The sequence below is a fragment of the Phyllobates terribilis genome, unplaced genomic scaffold (assembly GCF_046119375.1).
Source record: "Phyllobates terribilis strain yellow unplaced genomic scaffold, ASM4611937v1 Scaffold_1__5_contigs__length_1240528914, whole genome shotgun sequence".
Classification (NCBI taxonomy): domain Eukaryota; kingdom Metazoa; phylum Chordata; class Amphibia; order Anura; family Dendrobatidae; genus Phyllobates; species Phyllobates terribilis.
Genome location: NW_027362761.1, coordinates 500,553,247 through 500,574,716, shown reverse-complemented (window position 1 = coordinate 500,574,716; position 21,470 = coordinate 500,553,247).

The window sequence follows — 21,470 nt, the reverse complement described above, 5'->3', positions numbered from 1 at the left end:
CCGTGCCACACAAAAGGTTGGTATATAAAATGAGAATGCTTGGTCTGGGGGATAATGTGTGCAAGTGGGTAAATAGCTGGCTGAGTGATAGAAAGCAGAGGGTGGTTATCAATGGAGTAAGCTCAGGGTGTGTCAGGGTTACTAGCGGGGTGCCTCAAGGGTCTGTCTTGGGTCCTATATTATTTAATATATTTATTAATGATCTAGTGGAAGGGTTGCATAGTAAAATAGCAATATTTGCAGATGATACTAAACTTTGTAAAGTAGTTAATACAGATGAGGATAGGGCACAGCTACAGGAGGATTTAGATAAATTGGGGAGATGGGGCAAAAAATGGCAAATGGGGTTCAATGCCGATAAATGTAAGGTCATGCACATGGGAAAGAAAAACAGCAGTCACCCATACATATTAAATGGGAAACCGTTGGGGAAATCTGACATGGAGAAGGACCTGGGCGTCTTGGTTAATAGCAAATTAAATTGGAGTGCCCAGTGTCAGGCAGCAGCTGCGAAGGCAAATAGAGTCATGGCATGCATCAGAAGAGGAATAGGGGCATTGTTCTTCCTCTGTATAAAGCGCTGGTAAGGCCGCACTTAGAATATTGTGCACAGTTCTGGGCTCCGGTGCTCAGGAAAGACATATTGGAGCTAGAGAGGGTACAAAGGAGGGCGACTAAGGTAATAAAGGGAATGGAGGGACTAGAATACCCAGAGAGGTTGTCAAAATTAGGCCTATTTACGTTGGAAAAGAGAAGGCTTAGGGGAGACCTCATAAACATGTATAAATACATCAGGGGGCAGTACAGAGATCTCTCCCATGACCTGTTTATACCAAGGATGGTGACAAAGAGGGGCACACTATGCGTCTGGAGGAAAGGAGGTTCCTGCACCAGCATAGAAGGGGATTCTTTACGGTCAGAGCCGTGAGACTCTGGAACTCTCTGGGAGAGGAAGTGGTGATGTCCAACTCACTTAATGAGTTCAAGAGAGGCCTGGACGCCTTTCTTGAGAACAATAAAATTACATCTTATGCTTAGTTAATTAATCCAAGGATTTAATTTGACTGCCAGATTGGTGTCGGGAAGTGAATTTTTCCTCAATGATGTAAATTGGCCTATACTGCATGTTTTGTTTTGTTTTTTGCCTTCCCCTGGATCAACGCTGCGGAATAGCTGCAGTGCACAAGAAATAGGCTGAACTGGATGGACGCTTGTCTTTTTTCGGCCTTATAAACTATGTAACTATGTAACTATGTAACGTGAATTTGATGACAATAAGGAAGAGGAGGAGGAGGAAGAACAGGAGGTAGTTTCATGCGCTATAGACGGTACTACCTGCACAACTGCCATACCGTCTGTTCAGCGTGGATGGCCAGAGGACAGAGAGGAGGAGGAGGAGAACATGGTCAGTCATCCTCTTGGTGAGGACATGAAAGTCTTGCCTGTTAGCAGTCTGGCACGCATGGTTGAGTTTATGCTGCCTTTCCCATGACCCTCGCGTTCTCAAAATTTTAGATGACAGTCATTACTGTTTGGTGACACTTCTAGACCCACATTACAAGGAGAACTTTATATCTCTTATTCCTGAGGCGGACAGGTCTTCAAAAATATGGCAGTACCAGAAGGCCCTTGTTGTAGAACTATTAAAAAAATTCCCAGCTGAAAACGCTGGTGGCAGAGGTCACAGTTCGCTGGACAACCAAAGAGTAGAGGCGAGAGAGACAAAACTTCAATCCAGCAGAGGCAGGGGAACACTGTCAAAGTTCTGGGAGAATTTTCTCAGCCCCTTCCATCGTACAGTCCATGAGGGGCGGGGTACTCTCACAAGGAGTGCAAAGTTTGGGAAGATGCTGAGGGAGTACCTTGCCAACTGTACCAACGTACTCTGTGATTCCTCTTGGACTTATAATTATTGGATATCCAAGCTGGATATGTGGAATGAACTGGCTCTCTATGCCTTGGAGGTCCTGGCCTGCCCTGCCGCCAGCATTTTATCAGAGCTGGTTTTTAGTGCCGCTGGTGGAATTATAACTGATAAGCGCATCCGCCTGTCAACTGAAAATGCTGATAGGCTGACTCTTATAAAAATGAACAAGGGCTGGATTGGGCCAGACTTCTCAACACCACCGAATGATAGCAGCATAACATAAACTCAAATCCAGTGTCTTTTTTCGGTAGGTGTATTCCCATGCACCTCTTCACACCCACACATGGGTATATGCTTCCTGATTTTGACTATTTGCTCTTGTCCTCCTCCTTCTCCTCATCCTCATCCTCCACCACCATATCACCAGGGTGACTGTGGTCCGTGATGCAACAGCCACGTAATTTTTTTAAAGGGTGTTTATCATGCCTGTAAAAAAAAAAATTGAAACAATATGTGCATGTATACTCCCCAGGGGTAAATGTTTGTTAGCCCATATACTTAGTGCATGGGCATTACAAATATAGGAGACCCGCTCCTTTCTAATGGGAACATTTTTTTATGAGGCACTCTAAGTGTCTTCCAAGGGGCATTGGGGTGTCTCCCATTTTTTTGGCAGCCCTTGCATTCACTGCATAGGCCAACATTATGGGAGACCCTCTCCTTTCTAATGGGAATTTGTTGTTACTGTGGCCCTGCTCTGTGTGTCTTTAAATTCTTAGTGGGATTTTTCCTAAATTTGTTCAGCTGTTGGACTCACTGAATACCTTATAAATGTATAGCAGACCCTCTCCTTTCTAATTGGAACATGTCATACTCGTTACTGTGGACCTGCTCTATGTGTCTTTAAATTGTTAGTGGGGGTTTTCCTAAATTTGGTCAGCCGTTGGACTCACTGCATACCCTATAACTGTATAGCACACCCACTCCCTTGTAATGGAAACATGTCATTTCTGTGGACCTGCTCTATATGTCTTTAACTTCTTAGTGGGGTTTTTCCCAAATTTTGGCCAGCCCTTGCAGTCACAGCATGGGAATTACCACTATAGGAGACCCGCTCCTTTATAATGGGAACATTTTTCTTACTGAGACCCTCCTCTATGTCTCTTCAAAGGGGTATTGGGTTGCGTCCGAATTTTTGGCAGCCCTCGCAGTCATTGCATATGCAATAACAGTATAGGAGACCCACTTGTAAATAATGGAACAACCAACAAAGCATAGCCAGCTGATGGCTCTCTAACAATAGCGAGGGCCGACTGCTGGCCTTTTAAGAATAGTAGGGGCCGCCTGATGGCCCTATAAAAATAGGCTTTGTGACTTTCATAGTCCCTCCATCATAAATTAAACAGGATGTGTTTGATGATGTGTCACACACCACATGGCCAGATAAGGTTGTAAAATGTTAAAATGACATTTCCCGGTGAATGCATTTGTCTTAAAAAATAACGTAAAAAAAAACAAACAAACAGTAGGATCTTTCTTTAGTATAAAAAACAGAGTCGCCAATGTAACCTCAATGTAATCACATTGTTCAGCTCCTGCACCTCCTCCTCCATGTGCAGGCCACATTTCAAGTGCAAGCAGCTGCCCAGAAATCTGGCATTTTAGTATTGTGGCCTGTGGGTGAGTGGGTGAGTGTGTGGCTGGCTGCATACATGCGCTTGCATTCCAAGTAACAGAAAACTAAGCAGATTGTGGCCTCTATCATCATCATGGCCAGTGGCGTACCGCCAATGGTGGCAGACCACTCGACTGCTATGGGGCCCGTGAGCCGGGGAGCCCCATAGCAGTCCAGGGGTGGACATACCGCCGCCGGTGCAGCTACGCTGGGTCCCCACAATGCAGCAGCACCAAGGGGCAAGCTGCTTCCTGCCCGCGGCGGTCAGGGAGCGATCCCTGCAGCTCCGCTGCTGTCAGGAGGAGAATAGCAGCGGAGCTGGAGGGTTCATCCTCTGCTTCCTCCCTGACCCAGGCGCGTGCAGCTTGATGACGTCATCATGCAGCGCACGCCTGGGTCAGGAAGAAAGCTGCCGGCAACCAGGAGGACGCTGCTGCAGGGGAGCGAGCTGAGGTAAGTTGTTGTTGTTTTTTTGTTGTTTTTTTTTACTGAAATGCTGGGGAGGGGAGGTGGGGGGAGAGCAATGGTGGGATGGTGGGGCTGGGGAGAGGAATGATGGGGCTGGGAAGAGCAATAATGGGGCTGATGGGACTGGGGAGAGCTATGATGGGGCTGGGGAGAGAAATATTGGGCCTGGGGAGAGGGCTGATGGGGCTGGGGAGAGGAATAATGGGGTTGATGGGGCTGGGGAGAGCAATAATGGGGTTGATGGGGCTGGGGAGAGCAATAATGAGGCTGATGGGGCTGGGGAGAGGAATAATGGGGTTGATGGGGCTGGGAAGAGCAATAATGGGACTGATGGGGCTAGGGAGAGGAATGATGGGGCTGGGAAGAGCAATAATGGGGCTGGGAAGAGCAATAATGGGCTGATGGGGCTGGGAAGAGCAATAATGGGGCTGATGGGGCTGGGGAGAGTAATGATGGGGCTGGGAAGAGCAATAATGGGGCTGATAGAGCTGGGGAGAGCAATGGTGGGGAAGGGGAGAGCCATGATGGGGGTGCTGGGACAGAGCAATGGTGGGGGGCTGGGAGAGAGCAATGATGGAGGTGCTGGGACAGAGAAATGATGGGGGTGCTGGGAGAGCGCAATGATGGGGGTGCTGGGAGAGAGCAATGATGGGAGTGCTGGGAGAAGCAATGATGGGGGCTGGTGATTCGCCCCCTGGGCCGTGGGGTACCCGGAACCGGGCTTCTGTACGATGCTGGGGGTAGTAGTGGCAACCCGATCCTGTGGCTCAGGGTGGTCAGACCAAATTGTGGCAGTCTATTTATCAGTGTTTTGAATGTCCGACTAGGCCACCCGTCGATTGCGGTCAGGGATAACCGCCGCTGCGAGGCAGACCGCTGAGGCTGGTGTTGGTGCGCAGAAAAGGGATAGGATAACTCCCCACGGGAAGAGTGTAGCCTCAGGGCAGTGTAGGTGGATGCTGGGGGTGATGGTGCAGTTGTTATCCAAGTAACTTCTGTCAGCAATGACTGCCTAAGCCGTGCTGCGTCCACCAGGTGAGGAGCTCGGTCAACCCCCAGGCAATTCAGGAGTATGGCACAGGACCCCCTTCTGTCCTTTCTCTGGCCTCTCGTGCCCCACCAGTGACCAAACTTCTGCCCAGCTACCGAGGACCATGTCGGGTAAGCGTTGGCCTCCGCTTCCCGCTATCCTATATGGTGCCTTCCTAGCAGGTTTGGCGGGGGGGTCGCACCAATAAATGATCATGACCTCCGGTTCTTGGCTGAGGGATAATTTACCTCCACCAACTTGGGAATCCGGTACCCTTCCACAGCCTGACCCTTCACCCGATATAACGCGGGTTTGCAACGGTTGCTGTCCATTCTGCTCTCTTAGGGTCCCTTCTGCCTTCTTGTTTCTGGAGCCTTTCTACTCCTCTGTCTCTCCTCTTTCCTTCCTTCTCTTTCTTCTCTTCTCTGGCCCCGGCCTACTCTCCAGGCCTGCCTCGTGGAGCTGAGCTCAGGCTGAGCCTCGGCTCCCTGTCAGCTCTCTCTCCCTTCTGAACTCACTGACTGAACTGAACCCCGCTCTAAAGATGGCTCCACCTTTTATCTGCTTCTCTGTGTCTGAGCTCAGGTGACCTGCACCCAATGAGCTCCTTACTATGCTCCAGAAACCGTCCCCTTCTGCTCCTACATCACTGGGTTCTCTCCCCCCTCCCCACTCCAGCCAGGGACATGGTCAGTTGTGTCTGCATAAATGAGGGGCACCGTCAAGCTGTCCCGCGGAAATGGGGTGAGTGTGTGTATGCAGCTAACTGAGCCCTGGTCCACACTCCATCCTTACCTGGGAGTGGAATATCACACCTCTGGTTCAGGTGCAATACCCCTGTGGCAACCGAGCCCTCGGGGCGCCACACTGGGAGAGAGCAATGATGGGGGTGATGGGACACAGCAATGATGCGGGTGCTGAGAGAGAGCAATGATGGGGTGCTGGGAGAGAGCAACGATGAGGGTGCAGGGACAGAGCAACGATGGGGGTGCAGGGACAGAGCAATGACGGGGGTGCTGGGACAGAGTAATGATGCGGGTGCTGAGAGAGAGCAATGATGGAGGTGGTGGGAGAGAGCAATGACGGGGGTGCTGGGAGAGAGCAATTATGGGGGTGCTGGGAGAGAGCAATTATGGGGGTTTCACTTTGCTTGTACTGTAAAGCCTTGTATATTTTCCGTGTGCACATAGCCTTACAGTTAATTGGGGAGAGTCACAGAGACTGGCCGGTGCAGATTATAGTTAATGGGGGGCACAGTGCTGCTTATCACTTTATATTTTGATTACTAAGTGGCTAATAGTATATTAATTGGGGGGGGTTACATATCTGTAGTTGAGGACGCAGAGCGGGGGAGACACATGTATGCATACAATATGTGACCTTGTTATTTTCTAGGCTGGAGATCATCGTGACAAGACGAGTCGTGGCTGGGAGATGTGGACATGAAGGTCTGACCAGATGGAGAAGAAGCAGCAGAAACCGGCTCTGATCAGATGAGATGTTAGCGGTAAGTGCCTGGATGTAAATATTATTCTGTATCTGCACTGTGTGACTTGGAGTGATAATGTTATTTATAAAATCCCTTAGGCCACATTCTCACATTTGTGTGAAATGTCCGTGTGCTGCCAGATCTTTTTATCGGATGGTCCACGGACTCGTACAGTTTTATATATCCATTCACACATCCATGAAAATCACGGATCTGAGAATGAGATCTAAGAGGGTCAGAGAATGTCCTGTTCTGATCAGATTTTGAGGATTAGAATAGGACGAGCTCAATGAGTCAGTAAAACAGGGCAGCACACCGACACTGCACACAGATGCAGGAATGTAGCCTTATTATGTATAGCACAGTTCTTTAGTATATAGTGTACTCACTTATTATGTATAGCACAGTCCCTTAGTATATAGTGTACTCACTTATTATGTATACCACAGTCCCTTAGTATATAATGTACTCACTTATGTATAGCGCCATCCTTAGTTATATAGTTTCCTCTTTTATTATGTATAACACCCTCCCTTATTATGTACCATCCTCTCTAGCGGCAAACAGTTGGGGGATCATACTGTGTTGAGGTCAGCATACTTTACCCTGGGAGTTGAGGTGGGGTACAGTAGGGTCATTATACTGTGCATGTGGAGGAATTCACCATGGGGGTTTCATACTGTGTTTGGGGGGCCCTTTTATTGGCATCACACTTTATGGGGGCAAAGAAAGAGAGATCTAGGACGTCAGCAGGAGGAAAATTACTATGTAAAGGATGGAAAGTTGTGAGATCTGATCTTTGGTGACCCCGACAATTATTTACATTTTTTTTTGGGGGGGGGGCAGTTAGAGCTTCTGCTATGGGGCCCCATGATTCCTATGTACGCCCCTGATCATGGCCTCACCTCGGCACTATTAACTCTCCTGAAGGAGAAGCCAGGGCCCACCGGAGGAGTCTCCGGTTTTCTGGTGGACCCGTCCAACCCTGCTGAGAAGCAGCCCTGGCTAAGAAAAGTGTGGGGGAAGATTCCCGGACACTCTATGGCTGCTTTTTTAATGAGGATCGGACGTGCTTATGCATGTTATTTCTCAAACCACATTGCAGATCAGGCCATTGCCCAACTCTGTAGTCATGAAATTAAATGCGCAAAGAAAGATGTTTGTGTGTCAAAGCACCACCGACAAGTGTGAGTTGATGTTGGATGGGCTGCCATTGCTTCTGCAATAAGGACTTCCTGGGAGAGTAGATACGGTTTCCCTCTATGCCAGTCCTTTCACCGAGCTAAAGAATATGGCTGTGGTGAAATACAACTCAGCAAAAAAAGCTGTGGACTGCCTTCGTACCGTCCCTGGTTACATTCACCTGTCCACGTATTTGTGGTTAGGCGGTCCTTCCCACTAAGTGCACTGGGGAGGGCACGGGTAATGTTGTGGGACCCGTGCTTGTGGAACGCGGAGACGATAGATACCAGGAGAAATAGTGGTGGCTGGGGACAGAGTATGGACACCCGGCCGCCGCCGGCATGAGGTTATGAAAAGCTTCCCCCTCCACGAGCCTAAAAGCCCACATTTCAAGTGCAAGCAGCTGTCAAAAATTTGGCAGTATAGTATTGCAGCCTGTGGGTGGGTAGCTGGCTGGCTGCATACTTGCGCTTGCATTCCAAAGAATGGGGTAGGGACAACTTATTGCTGCACTAGGACAAGGACGTGGATGGTGATTGTTGCAAGTCTGCAATGACAGGTGCATGGCGGGAGGCATCTTCGCATGCGCCAAGGATCACTTATGATGGGCACACTTTTAGGCAGGGACCTGGGAGTCAGAGATGCTTCCAGAGGTCTTCCCCATGCTGTTCCCAAGTCTTTTCAGCACTGTATGCATGTGTCTGATAATGTGTCACACACCACATGGCCAGATAAGGTTCTAAAATGTTAAAATGACATTTCCCAGTGAATGCATTGGTCTTGGTTGAAAGCAATGCGAAAGTGCAAAAACGCATCGAAAACGCTATGTGTGAACATAGCCCAAGGTGTGGAGGAGTATTTTTGGTTTTGGTTATTTATTTTGCCTTATATAGAAGTCATTACCCTGGAAAGGATGTTCCTTAACATATTTCCCAGGAAAATACAAAAACAAATCCAAAATGGATGTTTTATTGTGAGTCCATAAAAGTGGCGTAATACCTCTGATAACGTTGTTGACAGCAGTGACCTGGGAGTCAGAAATGCTTCCAGTGGTCTTCCCTATGCTGTTCCCATGTAATTTGAGCACTGTTCCCATCGATTTGGGCAATTTTTAGGCCCTCTGCAGACCGCCGGGGGGAGCCGCCTGAAAAATGCTCGAGTTTCCCATAGACTTACATTGGGCTCGTTGCTCGGGTCGAGCACCCGAGTATTCCAATGTGCTCGACCCAAGCATCGATCACCCGAGCATTTTAGTGCTCGCCCATCACTGGTCTTCATTTGCTATAAGCCATAATCATCAACATTAACAGAAATAAACACTTGAAATAGATCACTCTGTTTGTAATGACTCTATATAATATTTGAGTTTCACATTTTGAATTGAAGAACTGAAATTAATGAACTTTTTGATGATATTCTAATTTTGTGAGAAGCACCTGTATATATATTGTACTGATAAATTTGTAATTTTATGTTAAAAAAAAAAATTATTAAAAAATACACATATTTGGTATCGCCGTGTTTGGAATGACCTGCCCCATAAAACTGTCACACTAGTTAACCCTTTCAGGGAACACCAAAAAAAATATATAAAAAAAAGTGGCAAAAAAAACAATGCTTTTTCATCATACCGCTAAATAAAAAAATGTATTAAAATGAGCTCAAAAAGACGAATGTAAATAAAAATGGTATCACCGAAAACAAGCCACCATACAGCTCCATCAGCAGAAAAATAAAAAAAAGTTATAGCTCTCAGAATACAGTCATGCAAAAATAATTATTTTTTCTATAAAATAGTTTTTGTTGTGTAAAAGCACCAAAACATGAAAAAAATAGAAATGTAGTATCGCTGTAACCATACTGACCCGAGGAATAAAGTTGTCTTATCAATTTTACCACACGTGGAATGGCATAAAAAAACTCAAAGAAACAGTTCCTGAATTACTGGGTTTTGTTCATTCTGATTCCCAAAAATCAGAATAGAAAGTGATCAAAACATGTCATGTGTCCGAAAATGGTACCTATAAAAATGTCAAGTCGGCTCGCAAAAAAACAAGCCCTCATTTGACTCTTTTGGCCAAAATATGGAAAAATTATAGCTCTCAAAACATGGCGATGCAAAAACTGGTCTTTGAAAAAAAAAGCGTCTTTTAGTGTGTGACAGCAGCCAAATATAAAAACCCGATATAAATCTGTTATCGCTGTAATTGAACTGACCGAAGAATAAACTTATACCACATGAGGAATGGCATAAAAAATAAATAAAACCAATTCTTGATCTACTGTTGATTTGTTCATTCTGCCTCCCAAAGATCGCAGTAAGGCTCGGCTTACATTTATCCTGCACTTTATGCTGAGCTCTTACACCGGGGTTTCCGTGTAAATCCCTGAAATATGTGATTTAGACGGAACACCCGGCGGAAGATTCCCTATAATGATGCAAATGGAGGCTCTGTGGACTTTGTCTGGCCTGTGATCCGGCAGTGTCCGTCTTTTTAGGGGTGCATAAAAATGCCGTCTGTCACAGTTTTGTGCACTTCTGAACAGAAGAGAACTGCTGAACAGAGGCCAGACAGAGTCCAGAGTAACTCTGCTGTCCATTATAATGAATAGATCCCGCTGGTTTTTCATCAGAATCACGGCCTTAAGAGATTTCGATGGAAACCCTGATATAAGTGATCAGCATAGAGTGCCAGATTAATGTGATCCCAAACGTTATGTAAAATGTTCCCAACAAAAGCTTTAACTCAATCCATAAAAATGGTTCCTCACCCCCCAAAAGAAATCCAACAAATTCTGCACTCCCAAATCCAAATGCCCCACTCCCTTCTCAGCACCAGTATGCCTAAACCACAGTTAGCGTTTACATGTTTGGCATTTCTGTAGTGATGAGAGCCCCCCCAATTTACGGGTGCATGTCTCCAGAAGCATGAGCTGTGCACTACATCGTACTGGTCACTACAACGGCAGTTTGCAATTTTCACTCAGCAACACCCACTGCAGCTTATTTCTGGAAAACATCCCTGGAGTCAAAATCATCACTACACCTTTAGATAATCCACTTGAGGGTGGATTCTGCTCTTCTTCACTTAGAGTCTCTGTATATGGAGTCCGCAAACTATTCTAGGAAAATCTGCACTACAGGAGGTAAATAGCGCTCCTTCCCTCCAGAGTCTCACCATGTGGCTAAACAGTACTGCACAGCCACATATGGGGTATTGCCATGTTCAGCAGAAATTTTGGGACAAATTTTGATTCCATGTTTACCCACTTCCCAGTGGGAAAATCTAAAATCTGGGGCTAAAACAAAATTTTGGTGGTAAAAATGTAATTATTTTTTCTTCACTACCCAATGGTATAAAATTCTGTGACACATCCGTAGTGTCAATATGATCACTGCACCCCTAGATTAATTTTGCTGTTCTGGCACCTCAGGGGCTCACTCAATGGGTCATGGCACCCACATACCATAACAGTAAAATCTGGTCTATAATATAGCGCTCCTTCCCTTCTGATCTTTGCACTGTGCCTGAAAAGTATTTCCCAATTACATATAGGGTATTGGCGCACTCAAGAAAAAATGGACCTCATTTTGTTATTAAAAATTCTCTTATTAGCCCTTAAAAAAATTAAAAACTTGGGGCTAAAACAACATTTTAGTGGTAAAAATTTAATTTATTCTTTCTTCACCGCCCAATGGAATAAAATTCTGAGGCCCATGTGGTGTCAATATGATCACTGCACCCCTAGAACAACTCATTTGGGGTTTGTAAAATGAGGTCACGTATGTCTGTTTTCTGATGTTCTGGCACCTCAGGGCCTCTGCCAATTGAAATGGTCCCCTCAAACTATGCCAGCAAAATTTCTTCTCCTTCTCTTATGAGCTTTGCACTGTGCCTCAAAAGTAGCTTTTGACCACATATGGGGTATTGGTGTACTCAGGAGAAATGGCACAACAAATTTTGGGGTCCATTTTCTCCTGCTATCCTTGTGAAAATGAAAAAATTAGGGGCTTTTTATAGATCAAAGTTGTAAAATTCTGTGAAGCACCTGGGGGTTCAAGGTTAGATAAATTCCTTGAGGGGTCTAGTTTCCAAAATGGGGTCATTTTTGGAGGTTTCCACTGTTTAGGCACATCAGGGACTCTCCAAACGTGACATGACACCCGCAGTCCATTCCATCAAAGTCTGCGTTCCAAAACGTCACTCCTTCCTTTCTATAACATTTTTGTGGGAAAAAATGTGATTTTTTTTATTTTCACAGCTCAACGTTATAAACTTCTGTGAAGCACCTGGGGATTCAAGGTGCTCACCACATATCTAGATACATTACTTGAGGGATCTAGTTTCTAAAATGGAGTCACTTGTGGGGGATTTTCACTGTTTAGGCACACTAATGGCTCTCCAAACGGGACATGGTATCCGCTAATGATTTCAACAAATTTTGCATTCAAAAAGTCAAATGGCGCTTCTTCCCTTCCGAGCCCTGCCATGCACCCAAACAGTAGTTTTCCTCCACAAATTGGGTATCGGTGTACTCAGGAGACATTGCACAACAAATTGTATGGTGCAATTTTTCCTGTTACTCTTGTGAAAATGAAAAATTTGGGGCTAAAAAACTTTTGTGGGAAAAAATTTGATTTTTTTATCTACACGGCTCAACGTTATAGACTTCTGTGAAGCAACCTGGGTTTCAAGGTGCTCACCACACATCTAGATAAGTTACTCGAGGGGTCTAGTTTCCAAAATGGTGTCACTTGTGGGCAGTTTACACTGGGGCTCTCCAAACACGACATGGTGGCAGCAATTTATTCCAGCAAATTTTACATTCAAAAAGTCAAATGGAGCTTCTTCCCTTCGGAACTCTGCCGTGCGCCCAAACAGTAGTTTTCCCCCACATATGGGGTATCGGAATGCTCAGGAGAAATTGCACAACAAATTTTGGGATCTATTTTTTCCTGCTACCCTTGCAAAAATAAAAAAAATGTGGGTCTAAAGTAAAATTTTTGTGAAAAAATCTAAATGTTCATTTTGTTTCCAAAAATTCTTGTGATGCACCTGAAGGGTTAATAAACTTCTAGAATGTGGTTTTGAGCACCTTGAGGGGTGCAGTTTTAGCATGGCGTCACTTTGGGGTATTTTCTGTAATAAAGGCCCCTCAAAGTCACTTCAAATGTGATGTGGTTTCTAAAAAAATGGTTTTGTAAATTTTGTTGGAAAAATGAGAAATCGCTGGTCAACTTTTAACCCTTATGATTTCCTAACAAAAAAAAATTGTTTAAATAATTGTTAAAAGTAGACATGTGGGAAATGTCATTTATTAACTTTTTGTGTGACATATTTCTATGATTTAAGGGCATAAGAATTCAAAGTTTGAAAATTTTCACCAAATTTCCATTTTTTTCACAAATAAACACAAGTCATGTCAAAGAAATTTTACCACTATCATGAAGTACAATATGTCATGAAAAAACGGTCTCAGAATCTGTGGTATTCCTTGAAGCATTCCAGAGTTATTACTTCATAAAGTGACACTAGTCAAAACTGTAAAATTTGGCCTGGTCTGGAAGGTGTAAACAGCCTTGGGGTGTAAAGGGGTTAAACTATTTCTATCCCCTAGACAGCTTTAATTTTAACCTGTTTAAATAAATTATAACTGTTAAAATTAAAATTAAGAAAATCAACCAGAGTTCAATCTGCTAGCTCAAGGCCTGACAGTGACCTTCCCATACTTGTCTGTCTCTAAGATTACCAGGAAATATGGGTCTGATCAGTTGATGTGTTTCCCATCTTTATCTCATGCTACGTGCTTCTAACAATTGTGCAAACAAGTGATAACTAGAAATATCACCAGCTTTGTCAAGTGACTTAGTAAAATATGGTTGTTATTTTTACAAACTCAATAAATTTTAATTAAGCAATTGCCATTTTATTCCTTCTTCACTGTTGTCATAATGTTTAACACTATCTTTGTAAAACATATTTTTATTTTATTAATTGTGTCCACGATTCTTTTATAGATCAATTGTGTTGATCATTATTGAGTCTGCTAACAAACCGGAATCTTGTACAAGTCTTGATTTATCATCTAATCTCACTGATTCCTAGGCACTAGTGTTGAGCGAGCATGCTCGACACTGCTCGGTACTCGCCCGAGCATCTCGTTACTCGGGATGCTCGGCGAGCACCGAGCATTTCCGGGTTACTCGGGCGGGAGCTCGGGTCTCCGCCCTGCATGTTTGGCGCTCTTTACAGAGCCAATGAACAAGCAGGGATTGCCAGCCAGTCACTGTAATGCTGCAGCCATGTTGTTTGTGGGCATTACAGTGATTGGCTGGCCGCACAGCGTCACCTCGAGTATTTAAAACCGGGCGCCGCCATCTTGGACACAGTCGCTCCAGATCAGACAGTGTAGGGTCAGTGCTGCAGAGCTAGGGAGAGATATATAGTGCAAAATAGTTAGTGTAGGGTCTCTAAAGCCTGCCAAATCAAACAAGCAGTCCTTCTCAGGACTAATATCCATCCCAGATATCAGGCAGGCAGGTAGGCAGGCAGGCTGTATAGAAGACGCAGTGGTTATACCAACAAACAGTGCATTACAGTCCTGTGTGCTCCTGTTGGTCAAATTGCTAGACTTATCCCCCGGTCTCAGGGGCCAGGAAAAATCCTTTTTTTTTTCATCTAAATCCTGTATTTTTTTTTCCCTCAGTCAGACTGTACAAATACGCGTCTTATTAACCTTTTGGTATCCCCCCCCCCCCAAAAAAAAAAATATATATTTAGTGTGTCTGTGACTGTTCAGATACCAATATATCTGTTTAAAATATTCTGGTGTAGGCTAGATAACTAGAAGTTTGGTTCAAATCTCTGTATTAAGCAGCTTTTGGCCTTTTCTACATAAAAAAAAACAGAAGACCTACATATATGACACATAATCCAGGTCACACGGGTCAGTACCAGCTCAGTTACTCAGTACATGCTTTATTTTGTACACCATGCTCACCCAGCTCTGTTTCTTTATTATATACTTAGTATTGTGAGAATTGTACTAGCACTTTGCACTTTACCACTGTCTCACTTTATTATCTGCAATATACTCATGCACCTTTTTCTGTGGAGGATGGATTTTATGAATTAATTTTCTGCATGTATACCTAACAATCGCTGCTACTTACCTCTGTGACTTCTTCTTTGTGTTTCCTTTCCCCATTTTACTCCAATTATGTATCTTTTAATATATCAACAATAAATGTTATATTTTAAATATCATTTAGTTTATGTCTCATATATGTAGGTCTTCTGGTTTAACAGACACATAAACATTCAGGTATTTGTCTTATATGGATTACCTAATTTTATAAAAAAAAACAGTAATAGTGTCTCCCTGACTGTTCAGACACAAATATGTCTGTTTAAAATATTCTGGTGTAGGCCAGATAACTAGAAGTTTCATTTTGCAGTTCCATGGTTCAAATCTCTGTATTATGCAGCTTTTGGCCTTTTTTACATAAAAAAAAACAGTAATAGTGTCTCTCTGACTGTTCAGACACAAATATATCTGTTTTAAATATTCTGGTGTAGGCCAGATAACTAGAAGTTTAGTTTTGCAGTTCCATGGTTCAAATCTCTGTATTATGCAGCTTTTGGCCTTTTTTACATAAAAAAAAACAGTAATAGTGTCTCCCTGACTGTTCAGACACAAATATATCTGTTTAAAACATTCTGGTGTAGACCAGATAACTAGAAGTTTGGTTTTGCAGTTTCACGGTTCAAATCTCAGTATTATCCAGCTTTTGGCCTTTTTTTACATAAAAAAACAGTAATAGTGTCTCCCTGACTGTTCAGACACAAATATATCTGTTTAAAATATTCTGGTGTAGGCCAGATAACTAGAAGTTTGGTTATGCAGTTCCACGGTTCAAATCTCAGTATTATCCAGCTTTTGGCCTTTTTTCTGAAAAAAAAACAGTAATAGTGTCTCGCTGACGGTTCAGACACAAATATATCTGTTTAAAAGATTCTGGTGTAAGCCAGAGAAATAGAACTGTGGTTTTCCTCTTCCACGGTTCTAATCTCCTCTCTATTACCCTTTTTCCATTGATAGTGCGAGTGAAAGCTATTTTACTTCATTTACAATGGGCAAGGCGCGTGGCAAGGGACGTGGAACTGGACGTTCTGGTGATGGTGCGAATACACGCTAGTGGCAGAGATCACAGTTCGTTGACCAACCAAAGCGCACAGGCGAGAGAGACGCAACTACAATCTAGCAGAGGCAGGGGAACACTGTCAACATTCTGGGACAGTTTTCTGAGACCCGCCCAGCTTACAGGCCCTGAGGCGTGGGGTAGTCTCACAAGGAGTAGAAAGTTTCAAAAGATGGTGAAGGAGTACCTTGCCGACCGTACCAGCGTCCTCCGTGATTCCTCTGTGCCTTTTAATTATTGGGTATCCAAGCTGGACACTTGGAATGAACTCGCTCTGTACGCCTTGGAGGTCCTGGCCTGCCCTGCCGCTAGCGTGTTATCGGAGCGTGTTTTTAGTGCCGCTGGGGGAATTATAACTGATAAGCACACTCGCCTGTCAACTGACAATGCTGACAAGCTGACACTTATCAAAATGAACAAGGGCTGGATTGGGCCAGACTTCTCATCACCACCAAATGACAGCAGAGTAATATAAAGTCAAATCCACTGTGTTATTTCGGGAGGTGTATTCCCATGCACTGCTTCACACCCACACATGGGTATACATTTCCTCATTTCGGCTGTATTTTGCTCTTCTCATCCTCAGCCTCCACCACCACTATACCACCAGGGTGACAGTGGTCCTTGTTGCCAGCATTGCAAGTTCCTCCATCCTAATTTTTGGCAGCTTTTGCTTGGAAGGCATAGGCAAAGACTGTGGGAGACCCACTCCCCAATAATGGGAATAATGTTTTGAATATGCTGTACTGCATGGCTCTTGTTTGCCAGCATTGCAAGTTCCTCCATCCTAATTTTTAGCAGCTTTTGCTTGGAAGGCATAGGCAAAGACTATGGGATACCCACGTCCCAATAATGGGAATTATGTTTTGAATATGCTGTACAGCATGGCTTTGTTTGCCAGCATTGCAAGTTCCTCCATCCTATTTTTTGGCAGCTTTTGCTTGGAAGGCATAGGCAAAGACTATGGGAGACCCACTCCCCAATAATGGGAATAATGTTTTGAACATGCTGTACTGCATGGCTCTTGTTTGCCAGCATTGCAAGTTCCTCCGTCCTAATTTTTGGCAGTTTTTGCTTGGAAGGCATAGGCAAAGACTATGGGAGACCCACTCCTCAATAATGGGAATAATGTTTTTAATATGCTGTACTGCATGGCTCTTGTAAGGGGCATGAAAACCATCTTGTTAAGCTACTCTGAACTCCACGTCTCTTCCAAGGGGCACTAAAACCGTCTTGTTAAGCTACTGCGACCTCCACCACTCTTCCAAGGGGCATTAAAACCATCTTGTTAAGCTACTGCGACCTCCACCACTCTTCCAAGGGGCATTGATATTGTCTTTTTATTCCACTGCGACCTCCACCACTCTTCCAACGTGCATTGCATTTCCTCCTAATTTTAGTCAGCTTTTGCTTTTCAATGGGTAGAAGGTTTTTAGTAAGCTGTAATCCACGTTTGTTTCAAGGGGCATTGCAGTTCCTCATAATTTTTGGAAAGCCTACCATTCACTGCTTAGGCCAACAGTGTACAGGAGACCCAGTTGCTATAAATGGAAAAAATGGTTTAGTTAAGGCCCCCTGACCTCCATGTCACTTCCAAGGGGCATTGGAGTGCCTCGAAATTTTTGGTAGGCATTGCACTCACTGTATGCCCTATAACTATGTAGCCTGGTACAGAAACAAATCCTACAAGACATGTGTGGTTGACAGGCCTGATATTGATGTGAATGGTCCCTGTTCCTCCTGCTCTTTCTCCTTTGCCACCACCTCATCCATCATTCATCACCTGAAGCTTTGTATTAATGGGATTCCTAGAGCAGGGATAGTAGCAGGAAAACATCCAGCAATCCTCGGAGGAGGTAGGATATGCGCCAAAACGCTGACCACCTCAGGCCTAGCCGCTACTACAGACATGCGCTTGCATTCCAAGGAACAGAAAGCTAAGGAGATGGATGGCCTCATGATCATGAATAATTTACTCGTTGTGTAGGAGGCCGACCACTGCTGCTGTCTACCTTCTTAACTTTGTGTTGAAGCCTGATTGACCCAGGACCCGCAATCCTCTATGTCTGGAGGACGTGTTGCATCCCAGTGTCCAACTGTGTCCCGGCTTCCACAATATTAACCCAGTGTGAAGGCGTCAGTGACCATCCCTGGCCACATTCACTTGTCCACGTGTTTGTGGTTAGGCTGTCCTTCAAATAGGGGCGGCTGGGGACTGTTTATGGACACCCGGCCGCCCCCTGGCAGCTGGGGACCAAGCGTGGACACCCGGCCGCCGGGGGGCTGGGGACTGAGTATGGATACCAGGCCGCCGACGCAGCCATGATGTGGTGGCCAGATTCCGCCTCCACATGCCTAAAAGACCCAATTTCAAGTGCAAGCAAGCAAGCAGTATGGTATTGCAGCCTGGGGGTGGGTGGGTGGCAGGCTGCATACTCGCTCTTGCATTCCAAGAAAACAAAGCAGATGCTAACTTCTATCATCATCATGCTCCTCACCTTGGCACTCTCAACTCCCCTGATGGAGAAGTCAGGGCCCACAGGAGGAGTTTGGTTATCTGGTGGGCTCGGCCAATGCTGCCCTAAAGCAGGCCAGGCTAAGAAAAGTGTGGGGAAGGTTACCGGGACAAATAGGGGCGGCTGGGGACTGTTTATGGACACCCGGCCCCCCCTTGGCGGCTGGGGACCAACCGTGGACACCCGGCCGCCGGGCGGCTGAGGACTGAGTATGGATACCAGGCCGCCGACGCAGCCATGACGTGGTGGCCAGATTCCGCCTCCACATGCCTAAAAGGCCCAATTTCAAGTGCAAGCAAGCAAGCAGTATGGTATTGCAGCCTGGGGGTTAGTGGGTGGCAGGCTGCATACTTGTGCTTGCATTGCAAGGAATGGGGGAGGTACAATTGAACACTGCCCTGGGACAAGGAATTGCACGGGGATAGTTGCAAGTCTGCATCTTCTGATGCGGCAAGGATCACTTATGATGGGCACACTTTTAGGCAGTGACCTGGGTGTCAGAGATGTTTCCAGGGGTCTTCCCCATGCTGTTCTCATGTCTTTTCAGCACTGTATGCATGTGTCACACAGCACATGGCCAGATAAGGTTGTAAAATGTTAAAATGACATTTCCCGGTGAATGCATTTGTCACAGTTGAAAGCAATATAAAAGTGCAAAGATGCATAAAAAATGCTACTTGTGAACATAGCCCAAGTTTTGGAGAAGTATTTTTGTTTTTGGTTATTTATTTTACCTTATACACAAGTCTTTATCCTGGAAAGGATGTTCCTTAACATATTTCACAGGAAAGCAGTTTCAGTTTCGTTTTTGAACGTTTTATTGTGAGCCCGTAAAAGTGGCTTAATACCTCTGACCATGTTGTTGACAGCAGTGACCTGGGGGTCAGAAATGCTTCCTGGGGCAATCCTTATGCTGTCCCCATGTAATTTGAGCACTCTCACTATCGTTTTGGGCACTTTTTAGGCTTTCTACAGACTGCCGGGGGTGCCGCCGCAAAAATGCTCGGGTCTCCCATAGACTAACATTGGGCTCGTTGCTCGGGCCGAGCACCCGAGTATTACGGTGAGCTTGGCCCGAGCTTCGAGCACCCGAGCATTTTAGTGCTCGCTCAACACTACTAGGCACATATTGACATGTACAGATAGGGATTTAGTACCAATAACTTGACAAAAAGACCCATACTAAAATTAACCAAACTTAGAAAAGCTTTTTGAGAGTACCCAAAAAATGAATTAAACCTATAAATAACTGGCCAGAAAAATGAAATGAATAACAAACAATCAATATACATAAATGTATCCAAATTTTATTAATAAATTCAAGTTTTTGTGTTTACAGATAGTGATTTTGCCTATTTTTCATAGGTTCATCACCTTTTGACACTTTTACAGTCTGTAGTCAATGCAAGAACATTCCATATTGCAGTCTCTGATCATGTCCCTATGCAACGACATACTGTATCACTTTAAGATGGCGATTTCCTTCTTACTATTACCTTGACAATAACCTCTCTAGTATAGATAATAAGCTATTTTAGGTGAGTTCTATATCGGTCGATGACATATTATGACTCATGTTCATAGGAAGTGAAATTTAGTTCTGAAAGAGTAACACTTAGCTAATTCTTTTCTCATCCAAGCACACAAAACCGAAAGATTTCATGAAATGCCTGCTAATATAAAGACCTAAATAGGCAGTTATGGCCCATGAAAAAAGCCCTTAGTCAACTAGACCATTTGAAAAATAAATATTTATTCACATTTTAAGAAGGAATATTTTATTATGTTTTGCAATTGGCATGATATTGTGGCCCCAAGAGAACTTTCAATGTAATGGCAACTCTCGATATACCAGTACTGCTCTTGAATGGGTTGGGGACACATTACCAGCTGAAATCAGGAGTGGACATATCATTGGGCCCAAGATGTAATGGGACCCATTTACACCTGGAATTGTGCATTATGATGAGCTATTGGACTGCAAAGGGCCCATATATTGTTCTTGCACAGGGGTCCCCCTCTGCCTGTGTCCGATAGTGTCTCAAATGTTTATACAAGTGATATCAATCTGCAATCAATGTATGTAGCAGGGATGGATCAACTGCAAGAATTATGAAGTGTCTATAATTTACAGAATCCATTGAAATTTTTCCCAAGCCATAAAGTTAGGGCATATCAGATCACTGCCAAATTATTATGACACCCTATAGCATGTTCTACCAAAGAAACAAGAATCTCTTCTCCTGTTCTACTGTCTTATCCTCTTACGTTTAGGCCCCAAATCATCATTTGCTTGTTTTTCTTTTTTATGTCTTGTGGTATTAGTTGCCGTTTTTTGGTGCCAAATAGAGATGAGCGTTGTTCTACTCGAACTGTTCGCCAATCTCAAATTCGAGCTGTTTTGGGCGGTGTTCGAGCCGGTCGGCGAACACGAACAATTTGAGAAAAATTCGGCTGTTCGAGGTTATGTTCGATAACTGTTCGTGCACCAAAATCATAACTGGATTTTTTCTCAGTAATGATGAAAATTAATGTTAATACGCAGTTTGAGTGTACAGCGGGGTGGGGGGAGGGGCAGGGGATGGATCTCTGCAGGAACAATGAAGATCTCCATTTTTTTTTCTCTTTCCCGCATTTGCAGTGGGGAGGTGCAATCTGTCAGCCTATCAGCAGCGCACACACGGAGCGAAGTGCTTTTTTTCACACAAGCAAGGGCATGTGTGATTGGCAGTGTATGTCACATGTCCTTGCCCTATAAGACCAAGCCATTTTCCCCGTCGCCACCATTTTCTCACTGCTGCAGCTGCGTGTTAGACGGCACCGCTGTTGCTGTGTGAGCTATACCTTGTTCATTTCAAGCCAATTTTCGCACAAATATACAGATAGCTTGGGAGTAGGGAATAGTTGTGATTGCAGTCCTTTTAAGGACTAGGTTACAGCATTTCCTACGACTTTTATCAAGCAGGTCTGTGCTCTTAAATAGATAGATTGTGGGAGTAAAGACTAATTGTAATTGGAGTCCTTTTCAGGACTAGGTTAC